Source organism: Ictidomys tridecemlineatus, unplaced genomic scaffold (genome assembly GCF_052094955.1).
Source record: "Ictidomys tridecemlineatus isolate mIctTri1 unplaced genomic scaffold, mIctTri1.hap1 Scaffold_4545, whole genome shotgun sequence".
NCBI classification, from domain to species: domain Eukaryota; kingdom Metazoa; phylum Chordata; class Mammalia; order Rodentia; family Sciuridae; genus Ictidomys; species Ictidomys tridecemlineatus.
In genome coordinates, this window is record NW_027522944.1 from 11,971 (window position 1) to 31,498 (window position 19,528).

Genomic DNA, 19,528 nt, shown 5'->3' on the forward strand with positions numbered 1-19,528 from the left:
GAGGAGGAGGAGGAGGAGGAGGAGGAGGAGGAGGAGGAGGAGGAGGAGGAGGAAAAGGAGGAGGAGGAGAAGGACAAGGAGGAAGAGGAGAAGGAGGAAAAGGAGGAGGAGGAGGAGGAGGAGGAGGAGAAGCTGAAGGAGGAGGAGAAGGACGAGGAGGAGGAGGAGGAAAAGCTGAAGGAGGAGGAGAAGGATGAGGAGGAGAAGAAGACGGAGGAGGTCACTCGGGGAGACCTCAGTGCCCTGGAGGCCAGTTCTAGGCCCCCAGAGGGAAATAGTGTTCTCGAGAGGCCCCCCGTGTCGCCCAAGAAGTGGATCTGCCTGTCTGCCTCCCCATCCATCCAGGGAGAGCAGGGCCTGAAGCCCACCTGTGTTCTAGCCCAGGGTTGGCCCTCACTAACTGCTGCTTCCAGGAGGCCGCATAAAAGAAAGCTGCTCATGCCAGTGGCCCTGCCATCACTGATTGCCTGGCATCAGGATGGGCTGCCCCCACCTGCAAAGCGGCCACTTTTATGTTCAAAAGGCACCCTGAGGAGGGTTCAGAGTGCCAGAAGTAAGCACGTGAAGCCTGAGACACAGGTGGCCCAGGGCGGAAGAGAGGCTCTGGAGGACTGCACCACCACTGTCCATTCATCCTCCCCACCTGCAGGCCCTACCTGGAATGCAGGCCCCCTCCCCCCACCCACTGACCCCTCCCCCATCCCAATGGAATTCGAGCCTGCTGGGCCCCTGAACCTACCCATCCCTCCACCTTCCCCCTCATCTAATATTCCACTGCCTCTTCCCAGGAAACCTCCTTCTCCCTTCAGCCCCAGTCCCCATGTTGGAATTACCCCTAATGTGTTTCACCTTCCCACACCTCCTACCCAGGTCCCTTTCCCCTCCAATCCTACCTCTTCCAGAATGGAATCCCCAACCCCCATGTGCATAGATCCTCCTCCTCCTCCTCCTTCTCCTTTTCCTCTTCCTCCCCCTCCCCCTCCTTCTCCTTGTCCTCCTCCTCCTCCTCTTCCATTTCCTTCTCCTCTTCCTTCATTTTTTTCTCCTGCTCCTCCTCCCCCTCCTCCTCCTCCCCCTCCTCCTTCTCCTCGTCCTACTCCCTCTCTTCCTCCTCATTCCTCTTCTCCTTTTCCTCCTCCTCCTCCTCCTCCTCCTCCTCCTCCTCCTTTTCCCTCTCCCCCTTCTCCATTTCCACTTCCTCCTGTTCCTATTCCTCTTCCTCCTCCTCCCCTTCCTGCTCCTCCTCCTAGTGTTCCCTCTCCTTTGGCTGCTCCTCCTGCTGCTCCTCTTCCTCCTCCTCCTCATTCCTTCCCAAGACCCACTCCTGTCCCTTCCACCCCAAACCCCAATACCCAGGGCCAGCACTCCACTAGGAGTGTCCCTCCCACCCTAATAGCCATGTCATCGGCTCACCTCTCCCAGAATCCCGCTGTGCTGCCTGAGGACATGGCCATGGACACCACTCCCCCTTCCATGGCGGTCATTTTGTCCTCTCGTGCATTCAGTGACAGCAATGTCCATGGCCATAGGCAGCCCAGGCAGCCAGCAAAGGGACCAGTCCTCCCCAGCCCTGCTGCTCCTCTTCCTCCTCCTCCTCATTCCTTCCCAAGACCCACTCCTGTCCCTTCTACCCCAAACCCCAATACCCAGGGTCAGCACTCCACTAGGAGTGTCCCTCCCACCCTAATAGCCATGTCATCGGCTCACCTCTCCCAGAATCCTGCTGTGCTGCCTGAGGACATGGCCATGGACACCACTCCCCCTTCCATGGCGGTCATTTTGTCCTCTCGTGCATCCAGTGACAGCAATGTCCATGGCCATAGGCAGCCCAGGCAGCCAGCAAAGGGACCAGTCCTCCCCAGCCCTGCTGCTCCTCTTCCTCCTCCTCCTCATTCCTTCCCAAGACCCACTCCTGTCCCTTCCACCCCAAACCCCAATACCCAGGGCCAGCACTCCACTAGGAGTGTCCCTCCCACCCTAATAGCCATGTCATCGGCTCACCTCTCCCAGAATCCCGCTGTGCTGCCTGAGGACACGGCCATGGACACCACTCCCCCTTCCATGGCGGTCATTTTGTCCTCTCGTGCATCCAGTGACAGCAATGTCCATGGCCATAGGCAGCCCAGGCAGCCAGCAAAGGGACCAGTCCTCCCCAGCCCTGCTGCTCCTCTTCCTCCTCCTCCTCATTCCTTCCCAAGACCCACTCCTGTCCCTTCCACCCCAAACCCCAATACCCAGGGCCAGCACTCCACTAGGAGTGTCCCTCCCACCCTAATAGCCATGTCATCGGCTCACCTCTCCCAGAATCCCGCTGTGCTGCCTGAGGACACGGCCATGGACACCACTCCCCCTTCCATGGCGGTCATTTTGTCCTCTCGTGCATCCAGTGACAGCAATGTCCATGGCCATAGGCAGCACAGGCAGCCAGCAAAGGGACCAGTCCTCCCCAGCCCCCCAACCCTTCAGTTCTCCCAACCCAACCCCAATCTGTCCCATTCCATTGTCCCACCACCCACCCCTCAGCCTGCTTCTAGGAACCCTGCTGGACAGCAAAGAGCCTCTCTTCCCAATGCCCCCACCGTTACCACGCTGCCAGTGCAGGACCACTCACCGGCCTCCACCCTGGCACAGAGGGCATCAGCACCACCAACCTCCCAGGCTGCCAGTGAAGAGCCCATGGATACGACCCCTCCTTCGAAGGCTGTCAAGTTCTAGTCACCTCCTGCCTGCCAAGTTCTTACACTGACTCAATTTGGTAAGCAGGGCAGACACGTCGACAGCTATTTCTATATTGTAGGCCTGGTGCCACATATTTGCGATTTGTTGGCTTTTCACATAATTGCTGAAGACATAATCACCAATGAAGCAGTGCATATGTGTACGTGCACACACACACACACACACACACACACTCACACACACACATACACAGAAATGCCACAGTCTTTGTCTCTAAGTTTCAGAAGTAGGCAAACTTGAAAATTTTCTGAAACTATAAAGGAGACTAAAGAGATGTGATAAGTGTATGAACTGCGGGAGCCTGGACTTAAATCAAGCATGGAGGATGACAACAGGACAACTAAGAAATTGGGCTATAGACTAGAGGAAAGTGTTGTGTCAATGTTAGTTTCCTGAATGTAGGAATTTTCCAGGGTTATGGGAGAGAATGTGCTGTCCTGGACAAGTCACAGCAGAGTAAAGGCATTAAGTGCACAGGGGTAGGAGACACAAATACTTCTCAAACTGTTCAGAAAGGTTGAATTAGGGAAAGAGGCAAGATAAAGTACATGTGGCAAAATGTGAAAAGTCTGTGACTCCTCCTAGACATTCCAAAGAACTCTCATGGAGAGACAGGAAATAAAGTTTGTCCAGGCAGTTTCAGTGGTCTTTCCTCCCCCACTAGGAAGAAAAGTTTGGCATTCATTTGCAAACACACTTCAATATTTCACATGTATAGATGAATCTTTCAACTATTATAATATAGACCTGTCTCCCTCATTAATGATGTGTTAAAAATCTGTAAAAGCTCTTTGCTCAACAAGATGAGTTCAACAAGACTGATTAGATCAATTAGGAACGAATTCCCATATGGAATTCTCTTAACAGTATTTCTAAAGTTTGAAAATCCTACAGAGTAAAAAATATCTAAAATTACTATAAAGAGCAAATAACAATGGATTGGAACTGATGTAACAATGACTGCAGATTGTGTTTACATAGAAAAACACAATTGGGCTTTACAGGAGGAAATGTGAGCAGGCCAGAAACAGGGCAGCAATGAAGTTACGTAAGTTGTCAAGAGTTTGATAGCACCATGACGTTGATCATAAAACTGTTCCATGATGTGTGTCCTCATGAGAACCCTGAGGTGCCCGTTTCCATGACTCTGTACACTATGCTTTGCTTTGCTTCACGTTCTCTATATTGAAGAAGCTGGAGTAGAGCAGCTTTCTATTTCTCAAAAAGATTAAATTTAATCTCAATTAAAGGAAGACCTTTCTAACATATGGGACATGAGTAGTCACATTGGGTCTGGCCTTGTGATCCTCAGGTGGCATATTTGTCATCAAATATAGCAGTTGACCTTGTGGGGAGGATCAGTCTTCAGGGTCAGTACCAAGCAGCAGAGAACTCAGCCCATCACAGGTTGAAAGCAGAGCACTGCAGCACCAAGGGAATGAGGTTCTTGACTCAGCTAACCATTGGTGAATTAGGCTAAGGCTTGTTGAATATTTGTTGGTACTTGCCCTCAACTAGTTTTGAACTATGAATAGATATATCTGAGCAGCTGGCTCCGACAGAGGGCAACATGGAAGCACCCAATAGAGAATACTATGAACCAATGTTCTATTCCCTGGAAGTGTCTTTCTTACTCTGAATTTTCTACTCCTTCCCATTTGCAGGCCCCAAGTCTTTGGCCATAGGACTGAAGTCACCACCAGGACTGGCCCATCAGGAAACTCAAACTTCCCCAAAGAAACAGAGCATTCAAGGAGGAGAGGTGTTCCATATGGAGACCACCCAAGTGGAGGAAGGGGAAAAGAAAATCAGACACACTGGCGTGAGAACTGGTCCACACTGTTTATTTTTTGCATTAGCTTCAACCAAAGGAGGAACTGTAGTTTTATTGTCACAGTGAGACCCTCGATATCATTCATTGTCTTCTGAAGAGACTACTGGTCACTGCGGAATAGAAGAAAAGATACTCATGCTCCAATTCCATTCCACTGTAAAGTGCACAAAAAGAGTACTACCACATGAAAAATTCATGTGTCAGGAAAAAGAATTCTTGAAAGAATGATCACAATTTTTATTAGATGTTTTGGCCATGAGTCATTTATTCCCTTTATGATTTTTTTTTTTTATTTCTGGGGAACTAAAGCAGAACTTGCAAATGAGAAAAGTTAACATTCTTCACTTTTAATAAAATATGGGTGTGTTTTATAAACTAATTCATAGATCTTACATCTTATTAGCTTCATCTCTTTAATTCCAGTCTGACAACAAGAATAACTGCTCCATAAACTTAAGATAATACTACTAAACTGAATAAAAAACAGATTAATAATAAGATTTCATCAGTTCATCTGTCAAATCAATACTTAGGAATTAATTGTGGATTGTAAATTTCATTTTAGTTTATTTAGTACTATATATTTGGGTGCTTCCCTATGATTTTGACCTAAATATATAAGGAAATCATATTTTTAGATTGCTATAATAAAATCTGTCAAAGTTATGTTTATTTTTATGGTAATGTCTTTCTCTTCCATTTGAAAGTGTGAGGGAAAAGAAATTTATCTGTTCAAATTCTCTTTTATGTTTTGTATTAACAATTACCAAAAGTCTTTCTTGAATATATCATTTCTGGAAGAGGATGATTATGATAAAATGTGAGGATACAACTAGAGTAGTAGTTACAACACTAACTCCATATGCAATGTGAAGGTCAAGAGTAATTACTCATTCATAAGTATTGATTGAGTATATTCTCTGCATGGTACTACTTATAAATTGGTGATGAGCAAAATAAATATGGCCATTACTTTCAAGTAATTTCAGACTAATGGGAGGGTAATGCTTCTAGGAAACAAAAGTCTGAAAGAATTGCAGTGTTTAAGCACTCTATCATAATTCCCTTGGTGACAGGGACAGAGACTGGAGACAATAAAGATCTTTTTTGTCTTAGTTTGGAGGAAGTAACTAATTTTCATATATAAAAGTGTGGTTATGTTAGGATTCATCAGAGGACAATAAGGTAATAAAGGATATAGAAATACTGTGGTTTTCCTAACTAATGGGGTGATTTCCATCAGGAAGGATAGAAACTATGTAAAGTTTGAGGTGTAACCTAAAAACTTAAGCTGCAGTTATAAAGAATGCTCTGGGAGAGCAGTAAATTGAATGTAACTAAAAGAGATCACTTTAAGGAAAAATACTAGACAATACAAGAAAAGAAAATGCTACAAGGGAGAAAGGAATATAAACAGACATACAAGTATCTGAAAACTTCCAAAAGATCACAAATCATGCCTGTGGACCTTGGGAACCTAAAACTTAGAAAGAATTCAGAAAGAACTTGTTAACACAATTATGGGATGTTAAGAGCGTATAACGAAAGTAGTTCTCACTGTATATATGTTATAGTCTCTTAAGTTAACTCCTCCTAAGTGGAGTAATCATTCACTGCATTGTCTATGTTGAGTTTGTGTGTATAAATACAATCCAAACAAAGTGACATAACACATTCAATTAGTGTAACCCACCCAGGAAGCTCAGCCCAGGCTGTGGGCTTGAACTCACCAACCCTTCAACCCTGAATAGCAGCAATGGGCTGCTTGGTCTTGTGGATATGATGTCAACCCAGATGCCCTTGTGCACATCACTCAACAGCTGGCTAGGCTTTCCTATAGTGCAGTGCAGGGGTTTAGAGTCTCCAGGACAGGCTTGGACTTTGTCACAGGTGGGCTGGATATGGGGCATCATATCCAGACTTCCCATTTGCCAGCTTCCCTCTCAGGCATGAAGTGGTCTTGAAACCTGCACTGCTGGGCCTGGAGGGAACGCTGGTTTTGAAGTGCTCATTCAAGTCCTGGGGTCCACACTGAAGCCCAGGGTTAAACACTGTGCATCTAAAACACTCACTGTGGAGCATAGAGGAGATCTGCATGTATGCCTGACCTGACACCATCACGAAACCCACACTCTGGTTTGGTGGTAACCTGCTTGATCTGAGCTGGGCAATTTTCCTGACCTTCAACCTGGCTAAGATATTCATTGCTAGCTAAAGGGGCTTCCTAAAAACTCACGTGTTTGCCTCCATGGCCTTGCTCTTGCCCCACAAATGTATGTAAATTTTATTGTTTCTAGTTTTTCTGACTCTTTTTATGCATCTATCTTGCTTTCTGATTGGATGTCAAAGAAAGATGTGACATATGTTCATGGTAATGTGTGGAGCTAGACATTATGCAAATTTGGAATAACAACATGTTTTGTGTGTGCAGAAGATTGAGCCAAAGGTGCTCTTCCATTGGGCTTTACAAAACTCTTTTACTTTTTATTCTAAGACAGGGTCTCACTACTTTTGGGATACTAGCCTAGAACTCAACAACTTCTTGCCTCAGCCCCTGAATTACTGGGATCATAGGAATGCACCACCACACCTGGATTGACTAATAATTTTTAAGTCCCTTTCCCTTATTTCTTAAATTTGAACCACATATTTTAGAGGAAAGCCTCATCTTCACCACGGTATGGAATGTAATCTCCCATCGAGCAGCATGGTCCAGTGCTGCCTGAGAATCTGGGCTAAGCACTGTGTGTCCTGGGCTCACTAGGTCACTTCTGGTCATCATTACTGGGGGGTGGATATGGGAACATGTATAGATTGGGACCTGGAAGATAATGTAGCTTTTCATCTCTGTTTAAGACAAGCGAGTGGCCAATGAGCCAGGAGGCCCTTGTGACTCTCAAGATCCTACCTCTGCGGTTAGGTCACTTATCATCCTTTGTGCTCTGTCTATCCCTCCAGTTGCCAGCATAGCACCAGCCCGTGGAGGAGAACCAGTTGCTACCCAGGAGCCCTGCCTTTCACCTTGAACCCTCCCATCAAGTGCCCCAGGACAGTGTTCAGACAAGCCATTGACCTTCCCTCTCCACAGCCTTTGTAGCACTACTCAGTGGTTCAAATCACCTACTACAGCACTGGTCAATCTCTTTCCTCCTCTGTGGCTCCAGAACTCCAGGTTCACAGGCAGGTTTCTATCCAAATGTGACAGATGAATCCCTTCCCTTCAAGGCAATGGAATGTGTGAGAGGAAGGTGATTCTGGTACCAGGGGGTCAGCCCATATGAGAAGACAGAGAGCCTGATAGTGACTTGTCTTCAGACACAAGGAAATGGTAACTGAAACCGTGGGAGAGGTCCTGGGTGTGTGGGAGAAAGAATGCTATGAAACCATGGCTGCCTCTCCCTGAAATCTGAAAAGTTAGAACAGCAGAGCATCTCCATGCCCAGATAAATAAAGGTTGACCCCAGGTACTTCCCCTATTTAAGGGATACTGGGCTCCTTAGGTGACCCAAAGCCTGAAACCAAGGGACATACAATCCGATTCATGAACCATCACACATGGAACTCCCTGACAGTGCCAAAAAATGACTAGCATAGGAGGGTAGAGGTGCTTTGATCCTCAGACAAGGGCCAGTGGTCCCCCCAAACAGGCCACTATCCCCCAACCCAGCAGGACTGACAATGTATCAGCTAGATTCGAGGAGCCCACTGCCCCTTCTAGCCACACCAGCCCATGATTTCCCAAACACATTCGTACCATCCCCACTACAGCAATCCTATGTACCAAGTGCCCACTGGGATCCTGCCAGCTAAGTGGACCCACCCTTCCTTTCACTGTGACAGGAGCCTGCATCCTTGGAGATACACAGCTCAAAGGCGTAATTGCCATTATTGAATCTCTCGGACAGATGAAGATAGTGGGGTTGGAGGTTTGCTAGGAAACAACCTGCAGCCCTCCAAGTCCAGACAAGACCAGCAAAGAGACGGACTGCAGCTCACAATACAATCCCTTGTAGATCTTTCAGGCTTTCAGGGTAGCCTGCCCTCCACCACTTCAGCCTCCTATGGTAGGGCATGGGGGTGCAGGTCTGGGAGATGTCTTTGGAGGGACCAGCCTCCTCCATGTGCAGGTTCTCACTAGGCCACCCCTCTCTGCCCTGCCACCAATAGCCAGGCAGTTCATGACAGGGGAGTTGCGATTCTGGTTCTCTTCCTTGTCCCTCCATATCTGATCAGGCTTTGGGCACTAGATGGGGTCACCAGCCTCTTGACCCTGAGACATCTACCTCCTAGTCCAGGTGAGTTCAGTTTGCACCCCCCTGGAGGGCAGATTACTTGGCCAGTGAGGACAGTGTTTGGGTAAGAGGGTGTCACCTGGTCATGCAGGTGACTAGCATACATGGGATGGGGCTCTCCAACAGGGTCATGTTCCATCTTCTACATCCGGCTTGTGGCTTTTGCCAAAGTTGCCATGAATTTAGGCACTGGAGTTGGGTTTTCAAAATAAAAGGAGCTTTCTGTCTGCTCAGGACCCCAGAATGAACAAGGGGAAATGTAGAAATAGCTCACCATGCCCTTTGAGAGCCCTGCATTTTGTCCAGGAGATGTTCTATAAGCTGCTTGCTGTGGCCATTATGCCAGGTGCATGGGGCATGGAGAGGTATGGGGTTGGGGACAGGAACAGAATTCAGGTGCTACCCAGTGGGTGTCCCTTCCCCACCAAGCACCAGTTTCCAATCCTGATGCCTCTTCCTTCCATGCACAGGCTCATCTCCAGGGCTGGTTAGATCCTTTCCTACCTGCAGTTCTCAGCAGCAAGTGCTCATCTGTGCCTGTGGAGGTGAGAGGGCCCCTAGGCTTTGGGAGCCACAAAGGCCACTGCCTGGCTGAGTGGTAGTGTTCAGGCCTGTAGGCCTGGAGGGGTCCACAGCTTCCTTGGGAGGCAAGTTCTGGCTTCTGCCCTCCAGGATCCTTGGGCACCGAAGCCGTGAGAGTGACTCTAAAGTCTGCAGAGGAGCAGTCCAGCTCCTTACCTGGGTGACCAGGTCCACCACTGGGCAGAAAAGATCACTGTGGCCAGGCTCTTGTACTCTGACTTCTCAGACTAAGAGATGCCACCGCAGCTGTCCAACCCTCCAGGAGATTGCAAAGTCTGCACACTTCCTTGGCAAGAGGGTATGTCCCTGCCCTGCTGCAAAGGTCATCAGGGACATTATTGGAGAGCTGGATCCTAACTACTAGAGGGGCATGGGACTGAGTGGGGAAATTTTGCCAAACCAGGAACCTACCCAGAGCGTGGGTACCCAGCCCACAGATGAATTCAGAGTTTAAGCACAGCCAACCCTGGTCAGCAGTCCCTGAACCTCTAGTTGTATGTTTTAATGATGAAAATAGAATATAAACATTAATAACACCCTCATCCTTAAGATGAATAAGCTCTAACTTGATATTCAAAGGAAAAAATAACTTTAGAGAAATTCGATTCCATAGAATTTATCTGAGCAAGCAGAAATACAAAAATCAACAACTGGAATGACTGGATTCTCTGAAAGCCCTCACAATCACAAAATGTCCATGGCACTAATGTGTGCAGTGCCATGTGGCAGTATTTACGAACTAAAAAGTGAGGCACAAAATCCTTTCCTTGCTTACAACAATAGTACTACTCTGCATTGGCCAAGTTCAGCTGCTGTACTTGCCTGAGCCAAGGCTATTCAAGAAACGAGGCTGTCAGTCAGTCAAACTACTAAATTGTCTTGCAGTTTTCAAAAGGACTCAGTTTGAGTCCCTACATAGGTTTTCCACTGATGTCTGCCTGGACAGCTGGACCCTTGGAGACTCTACTGCTGCACAGTCTGAACAGCCAAGCCTGAGCCTTGCTTGCAGTGCCTCTGGGCCCCACTGCAAACCTACTGGAGGACCTGCCAGAGAGCGCACCAAATGCATAAACTGTGGCTCCATCTAGACACTACTTGGTGGTAGGAGGGAACTGGCCCCTACCTGTGCAAAGCCTGCAGCCTCTACACTAAGATGAATGACCTCAGTCTGCCCCTCATCAAGCAGCAGAAGCACGTGCCTTCATCTTGGTGGCTAGGACTATCCCATGACAACTGGCACACCACCATCATGACCTTATGCTGCAGAAACGCTGAAGGCAAACCTGCGTGCAATGCCTGTGGACTCTATCAGAAACTCCATGCAGTGCCTCAACCTCTTCCTACAAAAAAAACAGGGAATTCAAACCAGAAAACCAAAACCTAAAAACAATGAAGTCAAAGACTTGTTCTCCTAACAGCAATAATTTGGTTCTTGTGACTCCAACTTCTCTATCTTCTAACTCAGAGGATTACAGCAGAACTACTTCCCCTCCAACAGTTCCAATAGCCTCAGGGACAGGAGCCCCTGTGAGGTCTGCTGCAGGAGAGGGCACCAACCCTGAATATAGCAAGCTCCATTATTCAGGTCAAATGGGCTCCACATAGGCTTCAGTCTGGCCTTGCCAGCTGAAGTCACGTCCTCAGTGGGACAGGATTCCTATTGTGCTCTGGCCCTGGCCTCAGCCCTTGTGACAACGAGGTGGGGAGGGATCTACCCAAGAAGGCCTTGCACCTCTTGTGTCTGAATTTGTCCAGCAGCCCAGACTGTGGGGACCGTGTAGACAGTGCATCCCACCCATGTGTGATTTCCCCAGGAGGCTTGCTAAAGAGAAAAAGAAGATGAAGCTCCTCTAGGAAAGGGCCAGCGTGTGAAAACATGGCCTGCTCCATTGGGCCAGGGACACTTCCAGCCAGTCTGCCACAGGTTGGCTCCTAAACTGCTTGCAGAAACTGGGACTAGGAACAGGGCCAATTGCCTGCTAAGGAAAATGCAGAGATTCTTTCCAATAAAGTTCTATGTGAATTGCCCCAAATCATGTGTTTCTTCTGATCAATTATTTTGATCAATCAATATTGGTTATTCCAGAATTTCTGCACACCTCTTCCACATGCATATTTCACAAGCATTCGTGGAGAAGATCATTGGAGGCTGTTTGGCACAGTCTTGAAGGCTCAGTGAGTTCCTGGCTCTCTTGTCAAAATATTGTTCAGTTTGCAAGACTGAGTAGTGACTCCAACAGACTCTGCGACTGATGTTTCTCAAAGGTCATCTTACCTGACTAGTCTGAGGTCAGCTGGAATTTGTGCATAGGTAGCAAGCAAGATATTATTCTTCCATGCATATATTTTTTTTTAAATAAGTGAAATTTCCATTGCAGCAATCAGAGTTAAATCATTTGCAGAAGGTGGGACAACATTTTTATAATGAACGTAAAAATTTACCTTAATGTTACTTTAAATAATTTAAAAGAATAATATGAACTTAAACCTTCTTATTCTTCTTTACATTTATTTTGCATTTCTATATTCCTGATTGTTTAAGAGAACTATTTCAAGAAAAATCTTTTTTCAGAAAATTTTGCTTTTGTCCATTTGTTAAGAATTTTTAAACAAGAATTCCAACATATGCCCTTTCTTTTACTGTGGAATATGTACTGGAAAAATAGCAACAGAACTTTACCACCTAGTGAACAACACTTGTAAATATTCTAAGCATCTATGAATGCTCTGATGAAGTCTGTATAGTCTGCTAACCCACAGGCTGGTTAACATTAATTTTTTTAAAAATGCAGTGTCATATGGAAACCTATTTTGATAGAATTTTTAAAATAAAAGGATATTGTTTTTTTCTGTAGAAAATGATATAAATTTTTTTATTGTGGTCCCTTATTTATTTATTTATTTATTTATTTATTTATTTATTTATTTATTTGTTACTGTGACCCAAATCCCTAACAAGAACATCCATTGTAGAAGGAGAAAAGATATTTTCACAATATCAGAGGTTTCAGTCCATGATCAGTTGGCACCATTGCTTTGGGCCAGAGCAGAGGCAGAATATCATGGTGAAAGCCCATGACAGAGGAAAACTACCCTGTCCCATGGCAGCAGGAATGCAGAGAGACAGAGCAAGCTCCCAGGGAGAAAATGTAACCCACAAGGGCGGGCGCCCACGACCTCCTTCCTGCTGACTCACATCACCTGCTGGCAGTTACCACCAAATACCTAGTCCTCTCAAATCATCCACTCAAAATCATCAAGATTTGGAGGTCTGGGGTTATGGCTCAGTGGTTGTGCACTTGCCTGGCATGTGTGAGGCACTGGGTTCGAATCTCAACACCACATATAATAAAAATAAATATCTATCAACAATTTAAAAAATTAATAAATAAAATTAATAAATAAAAGTATTTAAAAAAACTCAGGATTTGTTAGGTCAACTGTTAGGCCAGAGCACTCACAATCTAATCACTTCACTGTGAGCATTTCCGCATTGTCACCCGTGAGCTTTGGGGGACAACTCACACCCAAAGCATAACACATTTTAATTACCAAACAGAAAGTGGTTTTTGCTCCGTGTCTACGTAGGTTGATCATCACCAGATCATTGATGATGTAATTCTGTCTACCTTGTGGCCTGGTGAAACTCCTTTCCAGTATTCCCATGGAAGTTCCATCAGACCCATCCAGCACACCAACACACTAGCTAATATCTACACCCAATTAGGTCCCATCACACGTCCCATTTCCAAGGCAGCAGCATCAGGCACCACGACTTACGGAACGCAGGAGTTGTTCCTGTGCCCCCTGGAACCTTTGAAGCACAGCTGCATTTTTGGATGATGCTTCTCTAAATACAAGAGTTGTTTGCTGTTCAAAGCCCCACACTGTTTTTGTCTTAGGGACTGTGGTGCATCTTCATGCCACAGCGCCCCTTCAACTAATGCTAGAGCAACCCACACTGGAGCCTCCCAAGGCCTTCAGGGCCACAGACAGCAATGAAACAACCAGGTGCTGCATGAAAGGTAATTTTCCAAAGACTTAAGAGCCAAAAAAACCTGTTGGAGGGTGGTGCAACATCAGTAAAAGGCCAATTGAGCACATGGTTGCCTTCTTTCTCCACAAGAGGAGTGTCTAGAGTGGCTTCACATACTCTTACCCTTGGTGTAACTCCAAACCTCTTAAATTCTTCTGCCAATTTGTCTGCATTTGCATTGGCTAGATCCTGTGTAGGAAGGAATCTTCTTTCATACACGTGACATTCATTGGAGAAAAGATAGTTTCTTCAACAAATGATGCTGAGAAAACTGGAAATCCATATGTAGAAAAATAAAATGAAACCCCTATCTCTCACCCTGGTGGAAATTCAACTCAAAGTACATCGAAGACTTAGGCACTAGAACAGAGACCCTGGGTCTAGTAGAAGAAAAAGTAGTCCCATGTTGGCCGAGGAACTGACTTCCTTAACAAGACTCCTAATGCACAAGAAGTAAAATCCAGAATCAATAAATGGGATATATTCAAACTAAACTGTCTCCTCAGTAAAGAAAACAATCCATAATGTGAAGATAGAGCCTACAGAATGGGATGAAATCTTTACCACATGCACCTCAGATAGAGAATTTCCAGAATATATAAAGAACTCAAAAAACTCAACACCAAAAAAACAAATAACTCAATTAATAAATGGGCTAAGGAACAGAACAGACACTTAACTAAGAAGATATACAATCAACCAACAAATATATGAAAAAATGTTTAACACCTCTAGTGGTTATAAAAATGCAAGTCAAAACTACTCTAATATTTTATCTCACTCCATTCAGAATGACAATTATCAAGAATACAAGCAGTATTAAATGTTGATGGGGCTGTGGGAGAAAAGGTACAGTCATACATTGCCCGTGGCCTTGCAGATTGGTGCAAACATTATAGAAAGTGGTATTGAGATTCCTCGGAAAACTGGGAATGAAACCACCATTTGACCCAGCTATCCCACTCTTAGGTTTATACTCAAAGCACTTAATATCAGCAGACTACAGTAATGTAATCACATCAAAGTTTATCAATATTTATCAATTCACAATAGATAAACTATTTAACAAACCTAGGTTCCCTTCAACAGATGAATGGATAAGAACATGAGGCATGTGCACACAATGAAATATTACTCAGCTTTAAAGAAGAATGAAATTATGGCTTATGATTTCATGACCACGATGATTCTACATCACATACAAACCAAAGAATGAGAGGCTATACTCCATGTATGAGTCATGTGTCAAAATGCATTCTATTCTCATGCGTAACTAATTAGAAAAAAATTAGAAAAAGTAAAACAAAGAAAAAAACTGACTCTATTTATATTATTTGATTCTCAGTCACAAAAGGGGAAAAAAGGAAGATAAGTAACCACAATCCTGATCTTCCACATGAGTACTGCATTGAAATGAATAGGTATTGGACTTGGTTGAATGTGGCACATGTGCAAAAAGTGATATATATCTTGACACACCACGTCCTTCAATCCTCAGATTGAGAAATGTGTCCCAAGTCCTAGGAGGCTTCACAGCAGCTGAGGGATTCCAGGACTGGGATGTGTCCCACTCGTCCTTGAAGCCATACTGTCCCTGCTTGAGGCCAGGACTGCTTGCCCACAGGGCTGCAAATCTGGGTGCAGTGGGTGGTCCTGCCTGCTGCATGAGGAGCCTGGGAGACTCTGAAGGCCAGGTGTTCCCAGTCCTTCCACACCTAGTGATTCACTGACCATGGCCCTGATGAGTTGGGGTTGGACAGGCAGAGTGGTTGTCAGTCCCTGCAGAGTAAGAGATTGAACCTCTCTAGTGGCATCTCCATCAGGGACATAGTGGGCAGCCCCCCACCCCAGTCACACACCCTGGCGCCAGCAGCACCTGCAGCCTCTGCGTCTGGATAAAGGAGACACGGAGCCTCATCCTGGCAGCAGGAGGAGCAGCTATGGAGTGGTGATGGATTCCCTGGGAGAGTGTTCTGGGGCTGCTTCAATGAAATACGTGGATTGTCCCATGGGACAATTGTCCAATGGGTTAAAACATAATAAACGCACTGTACAATTCAAAGGCAGCATCTCCATCTCGCCACTCCTCCTGCCCATTGTGGAGTCCTGTCAAGTCCCCACTGTTCTTTCTCAATATTTTATGATCATTTGGCTTCCTTGTATCTCCATGTGCTTCTAGAGGGCTTTAAAATTCTTTTTTTTTTTTTTTTTGTAGTTTGCTGATTTATTTTTAAATTAAGTAATTAATTTTAATTAGGTGTATATGACAGCAGAATGCATTGTGATTTATCGTACACCCAATTAGTTCCTCCATCCCCCCTTCTCCAATTATGGATCAGCATCCACTTATCAGAGAGAACATTCAGCCTTTGATTTGAAATAGCTGCAGAGTCCTGCGCTTTCCTTGGCGGCTTGGCGGCCGAGTGGCCGACCAGCCAGCAGGGGGCGCACTGTCCGCCGCGCTCCCTCCCAGCGCCCGCTTCCGCTAACGGAAGCCTGGACGGCTGGAGGCTGCGGGATGGCGGTGCCGCTCAGGTCCCGCTCTGGTCGCTACCTGCGCTGCCCGGGCGCGGCATCCACTGGCCCGGCCTCACGCTCCGCCCGTCGCCGGCAGGTGTGCAGAGCCGGACCGGCCGAGGCGGCCATTTCCGCGGCCTGAGACCCGCGGCCCGCGGCAGCTGAACCAGAACTTCGGGCGCCTCTTTCCCGCTAGGACGCTGCCTGCCCCGCGCGCCAGGGCGGCCGGCGGGCAGGTGTCCTCCGGGAGGAGCCTCTGGGACCCGCGGCGGGCGGGGATGGCGCGCAGCAACCCGTGTCTCTCTTACCTCTGTCCCTGTGGTGCCCGCTGATGGGGACTGGGTGCCGCCTGGGGCGCCCTGGAGCTGGGGAGGGGCGGCGGTTGAGCGCCTGAGGGAACCCGCACCCACCTGTCCGCCGGCGCGGTGCGGGGTGGGGGCCAGGTGAGTGGTCAGTGAGCATGCGTGGGCTTCAGGTGGTGCAGAGGGAACACCGCGGGCTGTGCCAGTTGTGCCTCCAGGCAGGAGCACCAGAGGATGAACCACAGGCCTTGCTTGGCTGCCTCCTAGCTTTCCCTGAGGATGACCACTCACTCTGAAAGCTCCTTTTTCCACTGCTTCCTTTTGTACCTGGGCAAACACTTTGTCATGAGCCATGCTCTGTGATTTGTGTTTCTAAGTTTGATTATTCACTTTCTATAGATCAATTATGAATCTCTCCAATTAGGACTTTAATGTTTTTCTCAAAACTCAGTTTTTGTTTTTGACCTACAAGCAACCAAAAACTTAGCCTTTAATGCATGCCTTTTTCTTCATGAAATCAGCTAAGAAATATGTATGGAACACCCACTGTGTGCATTGTGCTGGGCACTGTACTGGACACCCTCCATGCATATTTGATTAAGGCATAGGCTTTTGCATCACATGTCCTTTCAGTTTGGTGGAAAAGAGAAGAGAATCAATTGCTCATTATCTTTCTTGCTTGGCATGATCTCAGCCAATACTCTCAAATTTCACTTTTGTTCAAGGATTCTGATTCTTGCAAGAACATTTTAATTTCTTTGGGGAGTTCATTTAGTATCTGAAATTTTGTGTGTATTTCATGCTGCCTTTCTATAATATGCCTTTACTGGCTTTTTAAAGTGCACATATGTAACTTTTCTGGAGACAAAAATGAGGCCTTTACCTATAATGGGGGTCCTGTTTGGTTTTTAACACAGTATGCAGTGTGGTTACTGCTGAAGCTGAAAACCTGGTATTCTTTCTCAGTAGTGGTAATGTTTTTCTGGCAATTGCCATACTAGGCCTTTCACATTCTTGGAGTATATTGGAACTTTATGAATATAGAAATGTTTAACAGGCTTCTGACTTTATCCCATGTAACACTTGAATTGAGAGTCTCTTGTTTTCTTTGTATATACTCATACCCCAAATTCACAACTTAATTTTGAAGTTTATCTTTCATTTGATGAACTTTTCCCCCTCACAAAGATTCCAAGTTTTTCTCAACTCATGAAGCCGATGATACATAAACAACTGTAAAGAGAACCACAAACTGAGATGTGTTTCTTTGCTATCTTCATCTAGACACAGTTATGTCTGTCTCCTATCCTACCCCACCTTGGCCTTATGATAAAAATTCATAACCCAGCAGAATTACAAAGTGTTAAGTCCACAAATAATTGCCAAGTCCTGTTCAAAGTCATTCTTTCTCACCTGCCTTTACCTGTGCTTTGATTTTGAATAGCTTGTGCTGTTTTGGAGCCTTCATTTCTTAAAAGTTAAAATGGACTGGTAGAGAATAAATACAGCACAGGAGGAGTGATTTCAGTGACTTAGTCACAAACCAACACAAAATATTTTAATGAGTGAATGGGATTCAATTGTCATTTTGTAAATGATCATCTTTCTTCCTTTTCTGGTAGGGTTTTTAGACCCTGAGGAGGAATTGGAGCTGATCCACATTATGGGAATGGAAACCACCGAACCTGAGCCAGACAGTGCAGTGCAGCCTGCCTCTTGCTCTGATGACCTTTCATGCCAAATGAGACTCTGAGAAGATCACTCCATTGAAGACTGTTCTAAGAAAAAGCAGGATCAGAAGAGACTGGGAACTCAAAGAGGTCTTGAGACCAATGTTAAACACTTTGCTAGAATCTGGATCAGTTCATGGGGATTTTAGATCTAGAGACGAGAGTGGTGATGAGAGCAGTTTAGTTTCCATGAACCTATGGAAATGAAACCTCTGGAAATTAATCCATCATGTCCAACAGAAGAAAATGATGTATCTGTCCTGATTCCTGTGGGGGACCAACTACCAGAAGCCCATCTTTCCACTGATGTTCCAGAAAAAAACGGTTCCAATCCAAACCACAGCTTTCCACCAGAAACCACGGGTGAGACAGTGGTCCATTCGACCGCAGGGCACTTCCAGACTGAACTTTTTTAAAAAATTTATTTATTTGTTCTAATTAGTCATACATGACAACAGAATTCATTTTGATTCATAGTACACAAATGGAGCACAACTTTTTATTTCTCTGGTTGTACACAAAGTAGAGTCACATCATTCGTGTCTTCCTATATGTATCTAGGGTAATGATGTCCATCTCATTCCACCATCTTTCCTACCCCCATGGCCCTCCCTTTCCATCCCTCCCCTTTGCCCTATCCAAAGTTCATCCATTCCTCCCTTGCCCCCTCCCCCATTATGGATCAGTATCTACTTATCAGAGAAAATATTCACATTCAGTTTCAAGTGATATTCCTACTAGCCCCGACTGCATATACATTGTAATGGATTGATTATATTCCAGGGATTTTTCAAGACAACAGATTTGGACATTTGGACATCAGTGATCAATTGAGTACTGAGCTCTTCCAGGACAAAAGTGAGGAGGCTTCCCTTGACCTAGTGTTTGAGCTGGTAAGTCAGCTACAGTGTCACACTCACAAAGAGAATGGAATTGAAATTTGCATGGAGTTTCTGCAAGGCACTTGTATTTATGGCAGGAATTATTATTCATGCTTAGAGCACTGTATATTATTTTTCCTATTTCAAGAAAATTTACCATTTGTCAAAGAAACCAACTTCCCATTTAAAATTGTCTGTTAACTATGAAAGCTGTATACTTGAGTCATTTGCATATCTCTTCATACTGTAGTGGTCTTTCCTTTGTTATTGACTGATACAGTACCCTGATTACAAGGTTATTTTGTACTTGTCTTAATACACTAGTATAATAACAACTGCTTAAAAATAAAATAAAATAAAAGTACCATGTGACATACATGTATCTTGCACATTGATGATTACTGTAATCAAGCTAATTAACATATCCACCCACTCACATGTGTGTGTGTGTGTCTGTGTGTGTTTGTGTTTGTGTGTGTGTGTAGTGAGAACACTTTCAAGCAGAACAATTAAAAAATTTTTTTAGTTGTAGTTGGACACAATACCTTTCTTTTATTTATTTTTGTGTGGTGCTAAGGATTGAACCCAGGACCTCACATGTGCCAAGCAAGTGCT

General features: G+C 45.5%; 1 long non-coding RNA gene across 1 annotated transcript; it reads left to right on the forward strand.

The window, feature by feature from the left end:
• Window positions 1-15,686: 15,686 nt before the first annotated feature.
• LOC144373661 (uncharacterized) lies at window positions 15,687-19,291 on the forward strand. The gene is made up of 2 exons (XR_013433253.1): window positions 15,687-16,443; window positions 17,925-19,291. It is a non-coding gene; the product is annotated as an uncharacterized LOC144373661 (long non-coding RNA).
• The last annotated feature ends 237 nt before the right edge of the window (window positions 19,292-19,528 follow it).